The sequence below is a fragment of the Saccopteryx leptura genome, chromosome X (assembly GCF_036850995.1).
Source record: "Saccopteryx leptura isolate mSacLep1 chromosome X, mSacLep1_pri_phased_curated, whole genome shotgun sequence".
In the NCBI taxonomy this organism is placed as follows: domain Eukaryota; kingdom Metazoa; phylum Chordata; class Mammalia; order Chiroptera; family Emballonuridae; genus Saccopteryx; species Saccopteryx leptura.
In genome coordinates this window covers 38900623-38919162 of record NC_089516.1, presented here as the reverse complement: position 1 = coordinate 38919162, position 18540 = coordinate 38900623, and the positions used below count along the sequence as shown (strand labels likewise).

At 40.4% G+C, this 18540-nt stretch overlaps 1 long non-coding RNA gene across 1 annotated transcript in view; it reads right to left on the bottom strand.

Moving 5' to 3' along the window:
- LOC136385680 (uncharacterized) overlaps window positions 1-18540 on the bottom strand; it is a 48098-nt gene that overhangs the window by 804 nt on the left and 28754 nt on the right. The gene's annotated exons all lie outside the window — the stretch shown is intronic.

The following is an 18540-nucleotide window of genomic DNA, read 5'->3' as shown; positions in this document are numbered from 1 at the left end:
AAGAAATAAAATTAATTTTAAAAACAGGAATAATTGGCCTGACCTGTGGTGGCGCAGTGGATAAAGTGTCAACCTGGAAACACTGAGGTCACCGGTTCAAAACCCTGGGCTTGCCTGGTCAAGGCACATATGGGAGTTGATGCTTCTTGCTCCTTCTTTCTGTCTGTCTGTCTGTCTGTCTGTCTCTCCTCTCTAAAATGAATAAATAAAAAATATTTTAAAATATTAAAAAAAAAACAGGAATAATTGGATAGAGTGCTGGGGGGAGTGTAGCTTGTCACAGGACCCTCCCTGAAGTCCGAGGGAACAGAACACCCCCTCCTCACCCCACTGAGGTACAGCTAGGTGTGTAGGCAATGCCCTTGAGAAACTTGGCTGTGATGGGTGCAGAGCTCGAGAGATAAGATGATGGTAAGAGGATGGTCAAAGGATAATTTTTTTTAAAGATGGGAGATATTAGACTATAGTTGTTTGCTGCTGGGAATAATCCAGTAGAGAGGGAGAAGATGAAGACACAAAAGAGAAAGGGGATAATGCAAGAGACAGGAGGGGCTGGGATCTGGGGCACTGGGCCTCAGAGAAGACGAGGTCGTCAGGCCCCTCATGGTAACAGGAAGGCAAGAGGAACGGATGAACACAGATAATGGGAGGTTTAGAGATCCAGTGGTGGGAAGATGAGGGCCCTGTAACAATTTCTATTTTGTCATTAAGGCATGACGTAAGGTCATTTTCTGTAGAGAGAACAGAAATATTAGTCAGCCTTTCTTATAGCATGGTTGACAGAAAAAAAAATTTTTAGTACAATAGTTTAAACTTTCATCTTCCCAATAATGTATATTTTTAGGATTGCTGTCAAATTTGGGAAAATCTGTTTAGTTTCTTTTATATAGGACATGTAAGATTTTAGGGAAGTTCAATTTACTTTTAGAGTGACAAATCATCAGTACTCTTTGATTTTTCACTGTTTATTAACTGGGGGCTTGGAAGGAAACTGTGCAAATGAGGAGCCCTGAAGATTCACTGACTTCTATAACAATCTTCCTCTGGCCCCTTTGAGCCACCTCTTCCTCCAGGAAGCATTCTCCGATTTTCCCAAGCGGAGGTTCTCCCACGGGGTTTTATTCCTTTCACTCACTGGACTTTTCCCAGTCTCTCCGAGCTAGCTAGGTCAACCTCCTTCACCAGATGGAGGGAGCCCCAGAGGCTAAGGAGTCAGGACACACTTACCTGGGCCTGGGAGTCAGGCAGACTGGAATTTGGTATTTTGCACCTCGGGTTCACAGACAGAACAGGATTTATCCTAATTCTTGGTTCCTGACATACTCTCACCATTGGTCCAGGCGAGGGCTTCTCTCTTGGCTTTTCCTTGTGACCTTCAACAAGTTTCTTATCACTTGGAATCTCAGTTTCCCCATCTATAAACTGGGGATGATACCAATAATACTTACTGGATCAGAGTTGTGAGGATTCAATGGCATAGTGTATGTAATGTATGCACAGCTCTTTGTGCCTACTGTTTACTGAAAGATGGTCCTCCACATGATCGAGACTGTGTTGCAGTGCAGGATACAATAGTGAACGACAAAGGCCCAGGCCCTGCTTCCCGAGCTCATGCAGGGGTCCCCAAACTTTTTACACAGGGGGCCAGTTCACTGTCCCTCAGACCATTGGAGGGCCACCACATACAGTGCTCCTCTCACTGACCACCAGTGAAAGAGGTGGCCCTTCCGGAAGTGCGGCAGTAGCCAGATAAATGGCCTCAGGGGGCCGCAGTTTGGGGACGCCTGGTAGTGGGCACCACACAGACCAGTGCAGCCCTGGTATATCAAGAATGATTTCATCTTTTGTTTCTATTTCTCCTCCTTACTTTTTACTGTCTCTTTCTCCCCAGTTTACTACTACTGTCACCACCTCTCAGACATTCATCCATCTCTATCTCTAGTTTGCTTTCTCTTGTTTTTCTGCTTACATCTCTCTGGTGGTTTCTCTTTCTTGTGTCTAATATTCTCTCTCTCTCTCTCTCTCTCTCTTCCCTTCTTGCTCTTGCTGTCACTCTCACTATGTTGCCTATGCTGGGGGGTCATCTTGTCTCCATCCTGTCTCCACCTAACTTAGAGGTCTCATTTGGTATGTGTCCCCACCCTCACACATATAATAATAATATATACAATACCACATTACCTTATCTGTTCCTGAATTTCTGTGCGTTCCAGAATTTCTGTCTTTTCTGTTCAACTTCCTTTGGCTCCTTTTTTTCTGTCTGCCTTTCCGTCTTCATCACTCTATCCCTATTTATTTTATTACTGGCTGTCCTCCAGTTCTTATCTGTTTGTGTTGCTGCATTCATCTATGTCTTTTCCCTACCTGACTTTCTCTACTCTCACCTTTCTGTTCTAACCTCTGTCTTCACCCCCACCCCCAGTATTTACATTATTGCTCACTGTTTTGTCTCTCTCTCTCTCACATATACCTGTTGGTCTTCTTGCTCCTCTTTCCCTATTTGATTCTCCCATCTCTTCTCCCCCTTTTCTATCTCAGTTACCATGTTGTGGGGTTGCTCTCATCACGTGCCTGTTTCTTGTCTCCATCTCTCTGTCCCTCTGTGTGTTTCATCTGTTTGCTATCTTGTCCCCAGTTATGAGTCACGCTGTCTCTATCTTTGTCACTGACTGTGTAGTCAGGAGTATGGTTGCTTATGCTAGATGGCTTGAATTCCAATCGTAGTTGTGCTACTGACTTTCTGTGCCTCAATGTCTTCATCTATAATATGGAGCTGATAACAGTATCTGCTTCACAGTGCTACTGTTGAGCATTACACGAGCTAACACATGTACAGCTGGTAGAACCATGCCTCAGACATAACAAAGGCTCAAAAGTGTTAGTTTCTATACCATTAACTTCTTCCTCCTAACCTTCATCACTCTCTCCTTTCTATCTTTGTCTGTTTAATCCCAGTCACTCCCTCTCTATCTACCTGGCTGTTATCTTCTCCATCTTTCTCTCTCTCTGTCCTCATCTTTTATGTAGCTGTCTCTCTGGCCTTGATCTCTCTCTGTCCCCATCTCTTTTTCCTCTCTCTTCCTCTCTTCCCCCCTACATTCTTGCCTTATTTCTGTCACTCCCTTGTTCCCCACCCTGTCTGCTCCATCTTTCTGTATATCTCTCTATCCCCATCCTTTTTTGTTTCTTTATCCCAATTTCTGACTGTCTGTTCCCACCTTTCAGGTCCTATTTCTTGGCCTCTGTCTCTTTGTTCTCATTTCTCTATCTGTTCATCTGTCCCCATATCTATCTTTATTTATCTATTTCATTTAAAAAGTCTCATTCTGATTCTTTGTCCTCATCTCCCTGTGTCTTCCTCTGGCCTCTCTGGACAATTTAGATTGGAATTGGTCTGGTAGATAATGTGGAGCTATAAAAAGGTTTAGGAGGAAGAAGTGGGCCTGGCAAGAAGCAAGTGGCAGGGTGTGGAATTTCATGGCTCTGCCAAATCTTCCTGAAAGACGTGGCCTCTGAGGTCAAGGTTAGCGTAAACCCCCTCAACTCAGCCTCCTGAAGAAAGACAAAGAATGCTGCAGTTATTGGGAGGACCAGGAAGGGGTATTTTTTCTGAGTGAAATTCCATCCGGAAGCTGGAATCCAGAGCATTTCCTGTTGTAATGCTTCTTCCAGACTTGGAAAGTCAGAACTTGCCACGTAGCATGTGTAGTCTATGCATATATTTCTACAGTGAAACAGAGATGCATACAGAATCCTTTGCCCTTGGAGATGCAGATGTGTGTAGAGACATAAGGATACACAGAGAATCACGAACCCTCACAGTTGCAGATACTACAAGACATAAAAAAGCACACAAAACAAATCACCCCCTGCCAGAGATGCAGACATACATAGGGATATTGAAAGACCCATGGGATTACCCCCTCACAGTTCAGGCTCCCAGGCAAACAGATACAGAAAAATAGTTCCACAGAGAATCATCCAGCTAATTTCCAACTGAAAACCTGTTCTTTTTCAGTCTGATATTTTTGTACAAACAGAAACATACCAGAGCATCAAGTATAAACACACATTTAAAGTGTCCAGATTCATATACAATCACAAATATCCAGAGCAACAGAAAATCATACATAGCCATTGCTTTGCTGGATGTGCAAAAGTAGCCGTTCTTCCTCTAGCCCCCAAATGGCAGGCATGCCGCTCTCTGGCACCCCCTCTCTGTGAAGGCGCCACCAGGTACTCAAGTTAGAAATTTTACTATTAGGAACTAGACGAAAATTATTGAAAAATCCAGGTAAATTTTTTTTCCCTAGAAAAATACAAAATTACAAAAATGGTATAGGAAGTAGTAGAGAACTTGAACAGAATATTAAGCATTAATTAAATTGAAATGGTAGCCAAGGATCTCACTTCCCTCCAAATCCAGGCCCAGATGGATTTATACGTGTATTTTGCCAAACTCTCAAGGAACAGTTACTTTTCAGCTTATACAAGTTATTGCAGAAAATAGAAAAGGTGGGAAAGCTTCCGAGCTCATTTTATTAGTCTAGTTGAATATTTAATTTTTTAATTTTTTGTTTTGTTGGTGTAACTGCACAGACTTCATTTTTTTTAATTTAGAAAATTAAATTTAATGATGTGACATTGATCAGTAAGAGTATATATGTTTCATCCTGACCAGGCGGTGGCGCAGTGGCTAGAGCGTCGGACTGGGACTCAGAGGACCCAGGTTTGAAACCCCAAGGTCACCAGCTTGAGCACGGACTCATCTGGCTTGAGTACAGGGTTGCTGGCTTGAGCCCAAAGGTCATTGGCTTGAAGCCTAAGGTTGCTGGCTTGAGCCCAAGGTCACTGGCTTGAGCAAGGGATCATAGACATGACCCCATGGTCGCTGGCTTGAAGTTCAAGGTCTCTGGCTTGAGAAAGAGGTCACTCGCTCCGCTGGAGCCCCCCACCCCACCCAGGTCAAGGCACATATGAGATCAAGCAATCAGGAAACAACTAAGGTGCCTTAATGAAGAATTGATGCTTCTCATCTTTCTCCCTTTCTGTCTGTCCCTATGTGTCCCTTTCTCTCTTTCTCTCTGTGTGTCTGTCAAAAAAAAAAGAGTACCTAGGTTTCAGATAAACATTCCTATAGCATTTGAATTGTTAAATGTGTTGTGTGCCCATCACCAAAAGTCAGATCATTTCCCATCACCATATATTTGTCCTCTTTACTCATCTCCTCTCCACCCCCTTCCATCTGGTAACCCCTTTACTTTATCTATGTCTATGAGTCTTATTTTTATATCACACTTACGTGTGAAATAATATACTTTTTAGCTTTTTTGATTTACTTATTTCACTCAGTATAATGTTCTCAAGGTCCATGCATGTTGTTGTAAATGGCAATATGTCATCGTTTCTTATGGCTGAGTAGTACTACTTGTATATATGTACCCTATATTTTTTTTTTTTAAAGAGATAGAGCGAGAGTCAGAAAGAGGGATAGATAGGGACAGACAGACAGACAGGAATGGAGAGAGATGAAAAGCATCAATCATCAGTTTTTTGTTGTGGCACTTTAGTTGTACATTGATTGCTTTCTCATATGTGCCTTGACCAGGGGGTTACAGCAGACCTAGTAACCCCTTGCTCAAGCCAGCGACCTTAGGTCCAAGCTGTTGAGCTTTGCTCAAACCGAACGAGCCTGTGCTCAAGCTGGCGACCTCAGGGTCTTGAACCTGAGTCCTCCACATCCCAGTCCGATGCTCTATCCACTGTGCCACCACCTGGTCAGGCTGTACCCTATCTTCTTTATCCAATCCTCTATCGAGGGACACTTTGTTTCCATGTCTTGGCCACCGTAAATGAACATGGGAATGCATGTCATTGTGTACCAACATTTTCAAATTTTTTGGGTAGATACCCAGTAGAGGGATTGCTGGGTCATATGTAGCTCTTATTAATTTTTTGAGGAACCACCATACTTTCTTCCATAATGGTTGTACAAATTTGCATTCCCACCAGCAGTGAATGAGGGTTCATTTTTCTCCAGCCTTTCCAGCACTTATTACTACTGTCTTGTTGATAACAGCCAATCTAACAGATGTAAGGTGGTATCTCATTGTAGTTTTGATTTGCATTTCTCTAATAGCTAGTGAAGATGAGCATCTTTTCATATATCTGTTGGCCACTGTTATGTCTTCTTGGGAGAAATGTCCTTTCAGGTCCTTTCCCCATTTTTTTAATTGGATTACTTGCTTGTTTGGTGTTAAGCTTTGTGAGTTCTTTATATATTTTGGATATTAACTCCTTATCAGAGCTGTTGTTTGTAAATATCATCTCCCATTTGGTTGGCTGCTTTTTTATTTTGTTGTGGGTTTCTTTTCCTGTGCATAAGCTTTTTAGTTGAATATAATTCCATTCATGTATTTTTGTCTTTACTTCCCTTGTCTTTGGGGTCAAATTCATAAAATGTTCTCTACAGTAAAAGTCCATAAGTTTAGTACCTATGTTTTCTTCTATGTGATTTATTGTTTTAGATATTATATTTAGGTCTTTGATCTATTTTGAATTAATTTTAGTGCATGAGGACAGGGTGTAGTCAACTTTTATCTTTTGCATGTGGCTTTCCAATTTTCCCAACACCATTTATTGAAGAGGCTTTCTTTTCTCCATTGTGTGTTTTTGGCTCCTTTGTTGAAGATGATTTGTCCATATATATCATATGTGGTTTTATTTCTGGGCTCTTGATTCTGTTCCAGTAGTCTGTATGTCTGTTTTTCTGACAATACTATGCTGTTCTGATTATCGTGGCTCTGTAGTATAATTTGAAGTCAGGTAGTGTGATACCTCTGGCTTTATTTTTTTTTCCTCAGGATTGCTTTGACTATTCATGGTCTTTTATGGTTCCATACAAATCCGGTGATTTTTTGCTTTATTTAAAAAAAAATGACATTGACATTGGGACTTCAATTGTGATTGCATTAAATTTGTATATTGCTTTGGGTAGTATGGACATTTTAATTATGTTGAGTCTTCTGATCCATGAACATGGAATATTTTTCCATTTCATCGTGTCTTTTTCAATTTCTTTTAGTAACGCTTGTTTTTTTTTAAAGATTTTTAAATTTATTTTTTAGAGGGGAGAGAGAGAGAGAGAGAGCAGGGCAGAGGAGGAAGCATCGATTCCCATACGTGCCTTGAGCAGGCAAGCCCAGAGTTTTGAACCAGCGACCTCAGTGTTTCAGATTATTGCTTTATCCACTGTGCCACCACAGGTCAGGCCAAGTTTTAGTAATGTTTTGTAGTTTTCAGTATATAGGTCCTTCACATCCTTTGTTAAGATTATTTCTAGATATTTTTGTTGTTGCAACTGAAAAAGGGGTTGGTTTTTCAATTCATTTTCTGAAGTTTCTTCATTGGCATATAGGAAAGCAGTAGAACTTTGTATACTGATTTTGTATCCTGTGACTTTACCATATATATAATAGTATTTTTGTGGAATTTTTGGGGTTTTCTATATACAGGATCATGTCATATGCAAAAAGGCACCAATGTGGGTGCCTTTTATTTCTTTCTCTTGCCTAATTGCTCTGGCTAAGACTTCCAGTACTGCGCTGAATAAGAGTGAAGAGAGTGAGAAGCCTTCTCTTCTTCCTGATTTTAGAGAAAAAGTTTTCAGTTTTTCACCAGTTAGTATGATCTTGGCTGATGGTTTCTCATATGCGGTCTTTATTATGCTAAGTTACTTTGCTTCTATACACCTTTTAATGAGTGTTTTAAACATAAATGGATGTTGTATCTTATTGAATGCCTTCCCTGCATTCATTGATAAAATAATATGATTTTTATCCTTTTTTGGGACAGTGACAGAGAGAGACACACACAGTGAGAGGAACAGATAGAGACAGACAGACAGGAAAGGAGAAGGATGAGAAGCATCAATTCTTTATTGTGGTTCCTTGGTTTTTCATTGATTGCTTTTTCATATGTGCCTTGACTTGGGGGCTATAGTAGAGTGAGTGACCTGTTGCTCAAGCAAGTGACATTGGGCTCAAGCCAGCGACCTTGGGCTTCAAGCCAGTAACCTTTGGGCTGCAGCCAGCAACCATGGAGTCATGCCTATGATCCCATGCTCAAGCCAGCAAACCCGTGCTCAAGCTGGTGGGCCCATGCTCAAGCCAGAGAGCTCATGGTTTTTTTGTTTTGTTTTGTTTTTACAGAGGCAGCAAGAGTCAGAGAGAGGGATAGATAGGAACAGACAGACAGGAACGAAGAGAGATGAGAAGCATCAATCATCAGTTTTTCATTGCAACACCTTAGTTGTTCATTGATTGCTTTCTCATATGTGCCTTGACCATGGGCCTTCAGCAGACTGAGTAACCCCTTCCTTGAGCCAGCGACTTTGGGTCCAAGCTTGTGAGCTTTTGCTCAAAGCAGATGAGCCCACGCTCAAGCTGGCGAGCTTGGGGTCTCGAACCTGGGTCTTCCGCATCCCAGTCCGATGCTCTATTCACTGCGCCACCGCCTGGTCAGGCCTTTTTTTTTAAGATTTTTTTTTTAATAAATAAATTTTTATTAATTTTAATGGGGTCACATCAATAAATCAGGGTACATATATTCAAAGAAAACATGTCCAGGTTATCTTGTCATTCAATTCTGTTGCATACCCATCACCCAAAGTCAGATTGTCCTCCGTCACCTTCTATCTAGTTTTCTTTGTGCCCCTCCTCCTCCCCCTCTCCCTCCTTCCCTCCCCCCGCCTCCCGTAACCACCACACTCTTGTCCATGTCTCTTAGTGTCGTTTTTATGTCCCACCAATGTATGGAATCCTGCAGTTCTTGTTTTTTTCTGATTTACTTATTTCACTTCGTATAATGTTATCAAGATCCCACCATTTTGTTGTAAGTGATCCGTTGTCATCATTTCTTATGGCTGAATAGTATACCATGGTGTATATGTGCCACATCTTCTTTATCCATTCTTCTATTTTTTTTACAGTGATTAAAGCCTTTAAGCAAGCTCTTTGCCAATACAGCAAGAATCCATAAAAGAGTAGTGTCCTTAACATGTTCACCAAGTCCAAGTTGGCCCCAACACCATGCCAAATCCCTGCAAATGCAACCCAACCCCAGTTCAGTCTGTTAGGGGCTGTCACAAGGAGCAGGAGTCCAGGAAAAGTCCACATCCAGGAAAAGTCTGCATGGCACTGGAATTGTTGTCACAATTCTATACTTTGCAGCTCACGTCCAAGTCCCAATGACCGCTGCTTCTAGCTGGTAATGATTCAGGTAGATTGGGAAAGCCATCTGCAGCATGTGTGGAGATGGAGCTTCTGTTCTCCTCTGCCAGTCTCGGTGTGGCTTCTTCAGTGTTCCTTGGTTGAAGAGTCCTCTAAGTTTTAAGTTGGTTTTTCCAGATGATAGTTCTTAAAATTATTTTGTAATCCACTTTGTTTCTGGGAGGTGGATGTTGGTACATCCGCCTACTCCAGCGCCATCTTGTCTTCTTTTTAAAAGATTTTATTTACTGATTTTACAGCAAGAGGAAGTGAAGGCAGAAAGAAGTATTAACTGATAGTTGCTTCATTTTAGTTGTTCATTGGTTGTTTATCATACATGCTTGACCAGTCCAAGCTCAGGGTTTTGAACTGGTGACCTCAGCATTCCAGGTCCATGCCTTATACACTGAGCTACCACAAACTAGGCTTTCCTTTGTTTTGTTGATATAGTGTATTACACTTATTGATTTACATATGTTCAATTATCCTTGTGCTCCTGAAATGAATCCTGGAATTAATTAATAGTGATGTATTATTATTATTATTATTATTTTGTATTTTTCCGAAGTTAGAAGCTGGGAGGCAGCTCCCACATGCACCCAACTGGGGTCCACCCAGCATGCCCACCAGGGGGCGATGCTCTGCCCATCTGGGGCATTGCTCCAATGTGGCCTGAGCCATTCTAGCACCTGACGCAGAGGCCATGGAGCCGTCCTCAGCGCCCGGGCCAACTTTGCTCCAATGGAGCCTTAGCTGCTGGAGGGGAAGAGAGAGATAGAAAGGAAGGAGAGGGGGAAGGTTGGAGAAGCAGATGGGCGCCTATCCTGTGTGCCCTGACTGGGAATTGAACCCAGGAATTTCACATGCTGGGCTGATGCTCTACCACTGAGCCAACCAAACAGAACCATGATGTATTATTTTTTAAATGTATTGTTGTATTCGATTTGCTAGTATTTTGTTTAGAATTGTTGCATCTGTATTCATCAAAGATATTGGTCTGTAGTTTTCTTTGTTTGTGTTGTTGCTGCCAGGTTTTGGTGTCAGAGTTATGTTGGCCTCAGAAAATGTGTTGAGGAGTATTGCTTCTATTTTTTGGATGACTTTGAGAAGAATAGGTACTAAATCTTCTTTGAATGTTTGGTAGAATTCAGTATTGTAGCCATCTGGTCCTGGACTTTTATTTCTGGGGAGATTTTTGATAGTTGTTTCTATTGCCTCCCACCTTATGGCTCTACCATATTTCTCCATGTATAAATATAAGACGCTCCCATACATTTTGGGGCCCGAAATTTGAAAAAAAGACAACAAGCATGAAAAAGCAGGAAATGCAAGTAAAAAAAAACAACTACAATCTCTGTATAAGATGCACCCAGTTTTTAGATCCCAAAATTTTCAAAAAAGGGTGCATCTGCCTGACCAGGCAGTGGCGCAGTGGATAGAGTGTAGGACTGGGATTCGGAAGACCCAGGTTCGAGACTCTGAGGTTGCCAGCTTGAGCGTGGGCTCATCTGGTTTGAGCAAAAAGCTCACCAGCTTGGACCCAAGGTTGCTGACTTGAGAAAGGGGTTACTCGGTCTTCTGAAGTCCCACGGTCAAGGCACATATAAGAAAGCAATCAATGAACAACTAAGGTGTCACAATGAAAAACTGATGATTGATGCTTCTCATCTCTCTCCGTTCCTGTCTGTCTGTCTGTCCCTATCTATCCCTCTCTCTGACTCTCGCTCTGTCTCTGTAAAAAAATAAAATAAAAGTGCCCCCCAAAAGGGTGCATCTTATGCATTAGTAAATACAGTATTTAGGTTTTACACTTATTCGTGACTCTGTCTAGGAAGATTGTAAAGTTCTAAGAAATTACCCAATTCTTCTACATTGTTGAATTTTGTGGCATATAATCTATCATACTATTCTAATATGATCCTTTGTATATCTATGATGTTTATGGTAAATTCTCCTCTTTCTTTCAGATTTTGTTGATATGAGTCATTTCTCTTTTTTCTTCAGTGAGTCTAGCCAGAGGTTTGTTGAATTCGTTGATCTTTTCAAAGAACCAGCTCTTTGTTGTATTAATTTTTTCTACAGTTTTTTCTCTATTTCATTTGGTTCTGCTCTAAGTTTTACTATTTCCTTTCTTCTGCCCACTCTGGGTTGCTTTTGGTCTTCTTTTTATAGTTCTTTCAGATGTAATGTTAGGTTGGGATTTCTCTTATTTCTTTTTTTTTCTTATTTCTTCGTATAAGCCTGTAATGATATAAATTTCCCTCTTATTACTGCTTTTGCTGCATTCCAGAAGTTTTGATATGTTGTGTTGTTATTCTCGCTTGTTTGTATATATCTTTTGATGTCTGCTTTTATTTCTTCTTGACTTAGTCATTTTTTAGAAGTATATTGTTTAATTTCCACATTTTTGTGGGTTTTACTTCCTTTTTGCTGCTGACTTCTAATTTCAATGCCTTATGGCCTGAAAATGTGCTTGATATAATTTCAATCTTCCTGAATTTGTTAAAGTTAGTTTCGTGGCCCAACATGTGGTCTAGTCTTGAGAATGTTCCATGCACACTGGAGAAGAATGTATAATCTGATGTTTTGGGATGAAATGTCCTGTAAATGTCTATTATGTCTATTTTTTCTAGTGTGTAGTTTAAGTCCAATATGTCTTTATTGATTTTATGTTTGGAAGATCTACCTAAAGCCATCAATGGTATGTTGAGATCTTCAACTATGATTGTGTTTTTGTATATGTTAGTTTTAGGTTTGTTAGTATATGTCTAATATATTTTAGTGATCCCTGATTTGTTGCATATATATTAGGAATCTAGTATAATCTTGAATTTTTGATTCTAAATCCAGACAGACACAATAAAAGAAAAGAAAATTATGGGTTTATTTCACTTACTAATATAGATGCACAAATCTTCAATAAAATATTAACAAATCCAATCCAATAGTATATTAAAAATGCATCACAATCAAATAGTTTATTCCAAGAATGCAAGGATAATTTCTTAAACCTCAGAAAAATCTGTCAATTTAATTTGCCACATTAATAGACTAAAGGAGAATAATCATATGGGTATCTAAGTTAATGTAGAAAAAGTATGTTACATACCTACTTATGATAAAACTATTAGTGAACTAGGAATAGAGGGAAATTTTCTTAACTTGGTGAAGGTTACAGACCCAAACTTTACAGTATATCTTATACTAAATGGAGAAACTTAAGATGCAATCCCTGAATCTTGAGATTGAAACTAGATATTTACTTATACCAACTACTGTTTAACATACAACTGAAGTCTTTGTCAATAGTATAAAGGGCGAAAAAGAACTGAAAGGTATATGGATTAGAAGAAATAAAACCAATAGTTTCAATGGACACCTCAGAATTAAAGAGTTCAGCTAGGTTGCCAGGTACAAAATCAACTAATTAGAATCAACAGTGTTCCTTTACATTAGCAATAAACAAGTATAAAAAAGGAATAAAAATAAGATATTCAAAATTAATCATTAGATCAAATTAAAAACTTTTCCAAATGTCAGGATAACTAAAAACAAGCAAACAGCACTGGGCAGATAGCTCAGTTGGTTGGAGCATCATAGCAAGGTGCAAGGGTTCCCAGTTCAATACCTAATCAGGGTACATACAGAAACAGATCAATGTTTCTGTCTCCCTCTCTCTCCCTACCTCTCTCTAAAATCAATCAATAAAAAATTAAGAAACATGACTGACTGGTGGTGGCACAGTTGATAGGGTGTCAACCTGGGATGCTGGAGGTCCCAGGTTTGAAACCCTGAGGTTTCTAGCTTAAGTGTAGGCTCATATGGCTTGAACACAGGCTTACCAGCTTGAGTGTGGTATTATTGACATGACCCCATGGTCACTGGCTTGAGCCCATAGGCCACTGGCTTGATCAAGGTGTCACTATCTCTGTAAAAGCCCCCCACTCCCTGCCGTCAAGGCACATATGAGAAGCAATCAATGGACAACTAAGAACCACAACTATGAGTTGATGCTTCTCATCTCTCTGCCTTCCTATCTATCTGTCTGTATCTCTTGCTAAGTGTGTGTGTGTATACATATATACAATATATATATAAATGCTTTTAATATATAAACATACAACCAAAAAAGAAAAACTTAAAATAACATGACTATATTAATAGCAAAAAATTTTTTGTATCAATAATTATAAATGGTCTTAGCTAACCTATGCAAAGAAAAAACATTTTCCATTGGATCACTGAGCAAAACCCAACTGCTATATTCAAGACAGTTAACTAAAACAAATATAATCAGAAAGGTTAAAAATACAAGAGCCCTGGCCAGTTGGCTCAGTGGTAGAGTGTCGGCCTGGCGTGCGGAAGTCCTAGGTTTGATTCCCGGCCAGGGCACACAGGAGAAGCGCCCATCTGCTTCTCCATCCCTCCCCCTCTCCTTCCTCTCTGTCTCTCTCTTCCCCTCCCGCATCCAAGGCTCCATTGGAGCAAAGATGGCCCGGGTGCTGGGGATGGCTCCATGGCCTCTGCCTCAGGCGCTAGAGTGGCTCTGGTCACAACAGAGTGACGCCCCGGATGGGCAGAGCATCGCCCTCTGGTGGGCGTGCCGGGTGGATCCCGGTCGGGTGCATGTGGGAGTCTGTCTGACTGCCTCCCTGTTTCCAGCTTCAGAAAAATACAAAAAAAATACAAGAAAGGGCTAATGTATAATAGTCAAATGTAAAGAAATAAAGCAGGGGTTGCAATCTTAATTATCAATTTAAAACCTCAGAATGAAAGGCATTAATTAACTGTTAAGGTCCTTAAAAACAAGGAAAGACTGAGTTACTGTCACAGACTGGAGGAGATATGATGACTAAATACAATGTGGGATCCTGGGTAGGAACTTGGAACAGAAAAAAAAAAAGTAAAATCTGAATAAAAACTGGTAAATCTGGTGGTTAATAGCAATCTACCAATGCTAATCTCTTAGTTTTGACAAGTGAAGTTATATATTTACATGAGGGGTAAATAGGTGAAGGGTATGTCCTTGCAACTGTTCTGTAAATCTCAAATTATTCCATAAGAAAAAGCTTATTATAAAAAAAGCATTAATTAAGGCAAAAACGGCCATGAGTCACAATGAGAATATAAAGTTACGACTATTTTTGTACCAAATAACAGCATCTTTCACAAAGCTGAAATGTTAAAAGGTACAAGGAGAAACTAAGAAAAGGAGAAATTTAACTTACCTTTCTCATTGCAGGACAGGTCAAATCAACAACAACAACAACACAACAAACCAATAAGAATACAGAAAATCGACCTGTGGTGGCGCAGTGGATAAAGTGTCGACCTGGAATACTGAGGTCGCCGGTTCAAAACCCTGGGCTTGCCTGGTCAAGGCACATATGGGAGTTGAAGCTTCCAGCTCCTCCCCCTGTTCTCTCTCTCTCTCTCTCTCTAATAAAAAAAATGAATAAATAAAAAATTAAAAAAAAAAAAAGAATACAGAAAATCTAAACAACAAAATCAACATTAGGCCAAGAAGAAAGTCTCAGTAAATTCCAAAAAATGGAACCAATACAATGTTCTCTGATCACAAATGGATAAAACTAGAAACCAATGTAAAATGGATCTTCCGTCTGAACATGTTAAAAACTCTCTGTCAAACAACTCTAGGTGCCCTGGCTGGTTGGTCAATGGTAGAGTGTCAGCCCAGCATGTAGAATTTCTGAGTTCACTTCCAGGTCAAGGCACACAAGAGAAATGACCATCTGCTTCTTCACCCCTTCCCCCATCTCTCTCTCTTTTCCTCTCCCGCAGCCATGGCTCGATTGGTTTGAGCAAAGTTGGCCCTGGGTGCTGATCATGGCTCCATGGCCTAGGCCTCAGGTGCTGAGACGTCTTGGTTGCTGAGCAATGGAGCTGTGGCCCAGCTGGGCAGAGTATCACCTCGTGGGGGCTTGCTGGGTGGATCTGAGTTAGGGTGCATGCGGGAGCCTGTCTCTGCCTCTCTGTCTCTCACTTAATAAAAACAAACAAACAGACATAACTCCTGGGTCAAAAGGGAAACTCAAACCAAAACTGCTAAATTTCTAGACAGTAATGATAATGAAAACAGTGTATATCAGAATCTATGGATATCGTGGTCAGAGGAGAGTTCCCAGCCTTAAAATACTAAATACTTATATTAAAAATGAGGAAAAAATATAAATAACTACCTGATTCAAAATGAGAAAGAAAAACAAAATAAAAATAAAGGGGAGTAGAAGGAAAAGTTTAACAAAAAGTAAAGTTCAAATAAAGCAGTTAGAAAACAGATAACAGTAGAAATAATAAATAGATGAGTCAAATCTGTGAAAAAGAAATATATGTAAACCATTAAATAACATAATCAAGAAAAGGAGAAAGCACAAATATACGAATTTAGAAATGAAAGATTGAACATAGCTATAGAAAGAGGGACCTTTTAAACATCATAAAAGACTTCCTTGTACAACTCTATGAAAATTGTTTTAAAGACCTGGAAGAAATGGAAAACATCTTAGGAAAATATAATATAGCAAAACTGATTCCAAAAGAGAAAAATTCATATAGACCAATTTCCAAGGAAGAAATGGAGATAGTTATAAAGAGCTACTTTCCCCCAAGCCCCAAACCATGATGCTTTATTTTATCTTTTCTTTTTTAAAGATTTTATTTATTTTAGAGAAGAGTTGGAGAGGGAGAAGGGGAGGAGCAGGAGGCATTAACTCTCATATGTGCCTTGACCAGGGAAGCTCAGGGTTTTTTTGTTTGTTTGTTTGTTTTTTAATTTTATTTATTTATTTTAGAGAGGAGAGAGAAAGGGAGAGGGAGAGACAGAGAGAGAAGGTGGGGAGGAACTGGAAGCATCAACTCCCATATGTGCCTTGACCAGGCAAGCCCAGGGTTTCGAACCGGTGACCTCAGCATTTCCAGGTCGATGCTTTATCCACTGCGCCACCACAGGTCAGGCAAGCTCAGGGTTTTGAACCTGCAAACTCAGTGTTACAGGTCAACACTTATATCTACTGTGCCACCACAGGTAAGGCCCCATGATCCTTTCACAGTGGAAGTCTGCTAACACTAACAAGCAGATAATCTGAATGCTATTTTTATTTCTCCAAGCCTAAAAGGAGTACTTTCAAATTCTTTTAATGAAATGAGTATAACATTGATAACAAAATCTGACAAAGATCCCACAAAATAAGAAAATAATATCAATCAATCTTTGCTTATGAATATCAATGCAAAGTCTTACATAAAATATTAGCAAAAAATATATATATTAGCAGACAAAATCCATAGAATCATTCAATATTGAAAATAATATATTATAAAACAATATTGAATATCAACTGTAATCAAAACAAAAAAATACCTCCCCAAAGATTCATTCAATATTAGGAAATTCATTAATAAAATCTAACACATTATTACAGCTGAAAAATCTTACTTTCAGAAATGCGAAAGAATGAATTGACAAAATTCAACACCCACTCTATTTAAAATACAACAACATGCAATAAAAGAGGACTATATGATGTCTTCCTTGATATAATTATGTGTGTGTGTGTGTGTGTGTGTGTGTGTGTGTCAATGTTTTTCTATGTCCCAAAATTCAGTTATCCAGCATTTCACTTAAGCAGGAAACACCAGCAGCATTTATATGCTAAAATCAGATACCAGGTAAGGTATAAACTCTCTCCACTACCGTTCAACATACATATTGGAGGTAGCAAGCAATGTAAGTAGAAAAGACAAAGAAATTAGAAGTATCATATAAAATTGGAATGTGTCAGCCTGGCGTGCAGGAATCTCGGGTTCGATTCCCAGCCAGGGCACACAGGAGAAGTGCCCATCTGCTTTTCTACCCCTCCCCCTCTCCTTCCTCTCTGTTTCTCTCTTCCCCTCCTGCAGCCAAGGCTCCATTGGAGCAAAGTTGGCCCGGGCGCTGAGGATGGCTCTGTGGCCTCTGCCTCAGGCGCTAGAATGGCTCTGGTTGTAACACAGCAATGCCCCAGTTGGTTGGGCAGAGCATCGCCCCCTGGTGGGCGTGCTGGGTGGATCCTGGTCAGGCACATGCGGGAGTCTGTCTGACTGCCTCCCCGTTTCCAACTTCAGAAAAATACAAAAAATAATAAAAAAATTGGAATGGAGGAGGTAAAGCTATTATTATTATTATTTTTGAGAGAGAAGAAAGGAGAGAGGGAGAAAGAAAGAAAGGGAGAGAGAGAGAGATAAGCATCAGCTTGTTGTTCCACTTAGTTGTGCACCCATTGATGCCTCTCGTAGGTACCCCGACTTGGCCTTGAACTGGTGACCTGGGGGTTGAGCTGGCATCCTCAGGCTCAGATTGGCCACTGCATCACCGGCCAGGGCAAGCTATCATTATTTATAGATAAGATTGGATAGCCAGAAAACCCAAGCAAACTAACTGAAAAATTACTACAAACAAGATAATTCAGTAAGGCAGTCGGATATAAAATTAATACATATATAGGCTCTGGCCAGTTGGTTCAGTGGTAGAGTGTCAGCCTGGTGTGCAGGAGTCCCGGGTTCGATTCCTGGCCAGGGCACACAGAAGTGCCCATCTGCTTCTCCGCCCTCCCACTCTCCTTCCTCTCTGTCTCTCTCTTCTCCTCCCGTAGCCAAGGCTCCATTGGAGCAAAGTTGGCCCGGGCGCTGAGGATGGCTCTGGTTGCAACAGAGCAACGCTCCGGATGGGCAGAGCATCGCCCCCTGGTGGGCATGCCGGGTGGATCCGGTCAGGTGCATGCAGGAGTCTGTCTGACTGCCTCCTCGTTTCCAACTTCAGAAAAATACAAAATAAATAAATAAATAAATAAAATTAATACATATAAATCCTGGAGGAAAGGCTTCATTTATTAGAGCAACATAAAAGATAAAATACTGTCTTATTCTATTGGGGCTGCTATTAACAGAATACCTCAGACTGGGTAGCTTATAAACAACAGAAATTCATTTTTCACAGTTCTAGAAGCTGAGAAATCCAAGATCAAGGTATGGGCAGATTCAATGTCTGTTGAGAACCTGCTTCCTGGCTCATAGACTATCTTCTTCTAGCTATGTCCTCATATGGTAGAATGGGCAAGAGAACTCTCTGAGGTCTCTTTATAAGGGCACTAATCCCATTCATGAGGGTTCTACCTTCATGAACTAATCACCTCACAAAAGCCTCATCTTCAATTACCATCACATTGGGAATTAGGTTTCAACATATGAATTTTGGGGGCACACATTCAGTCTA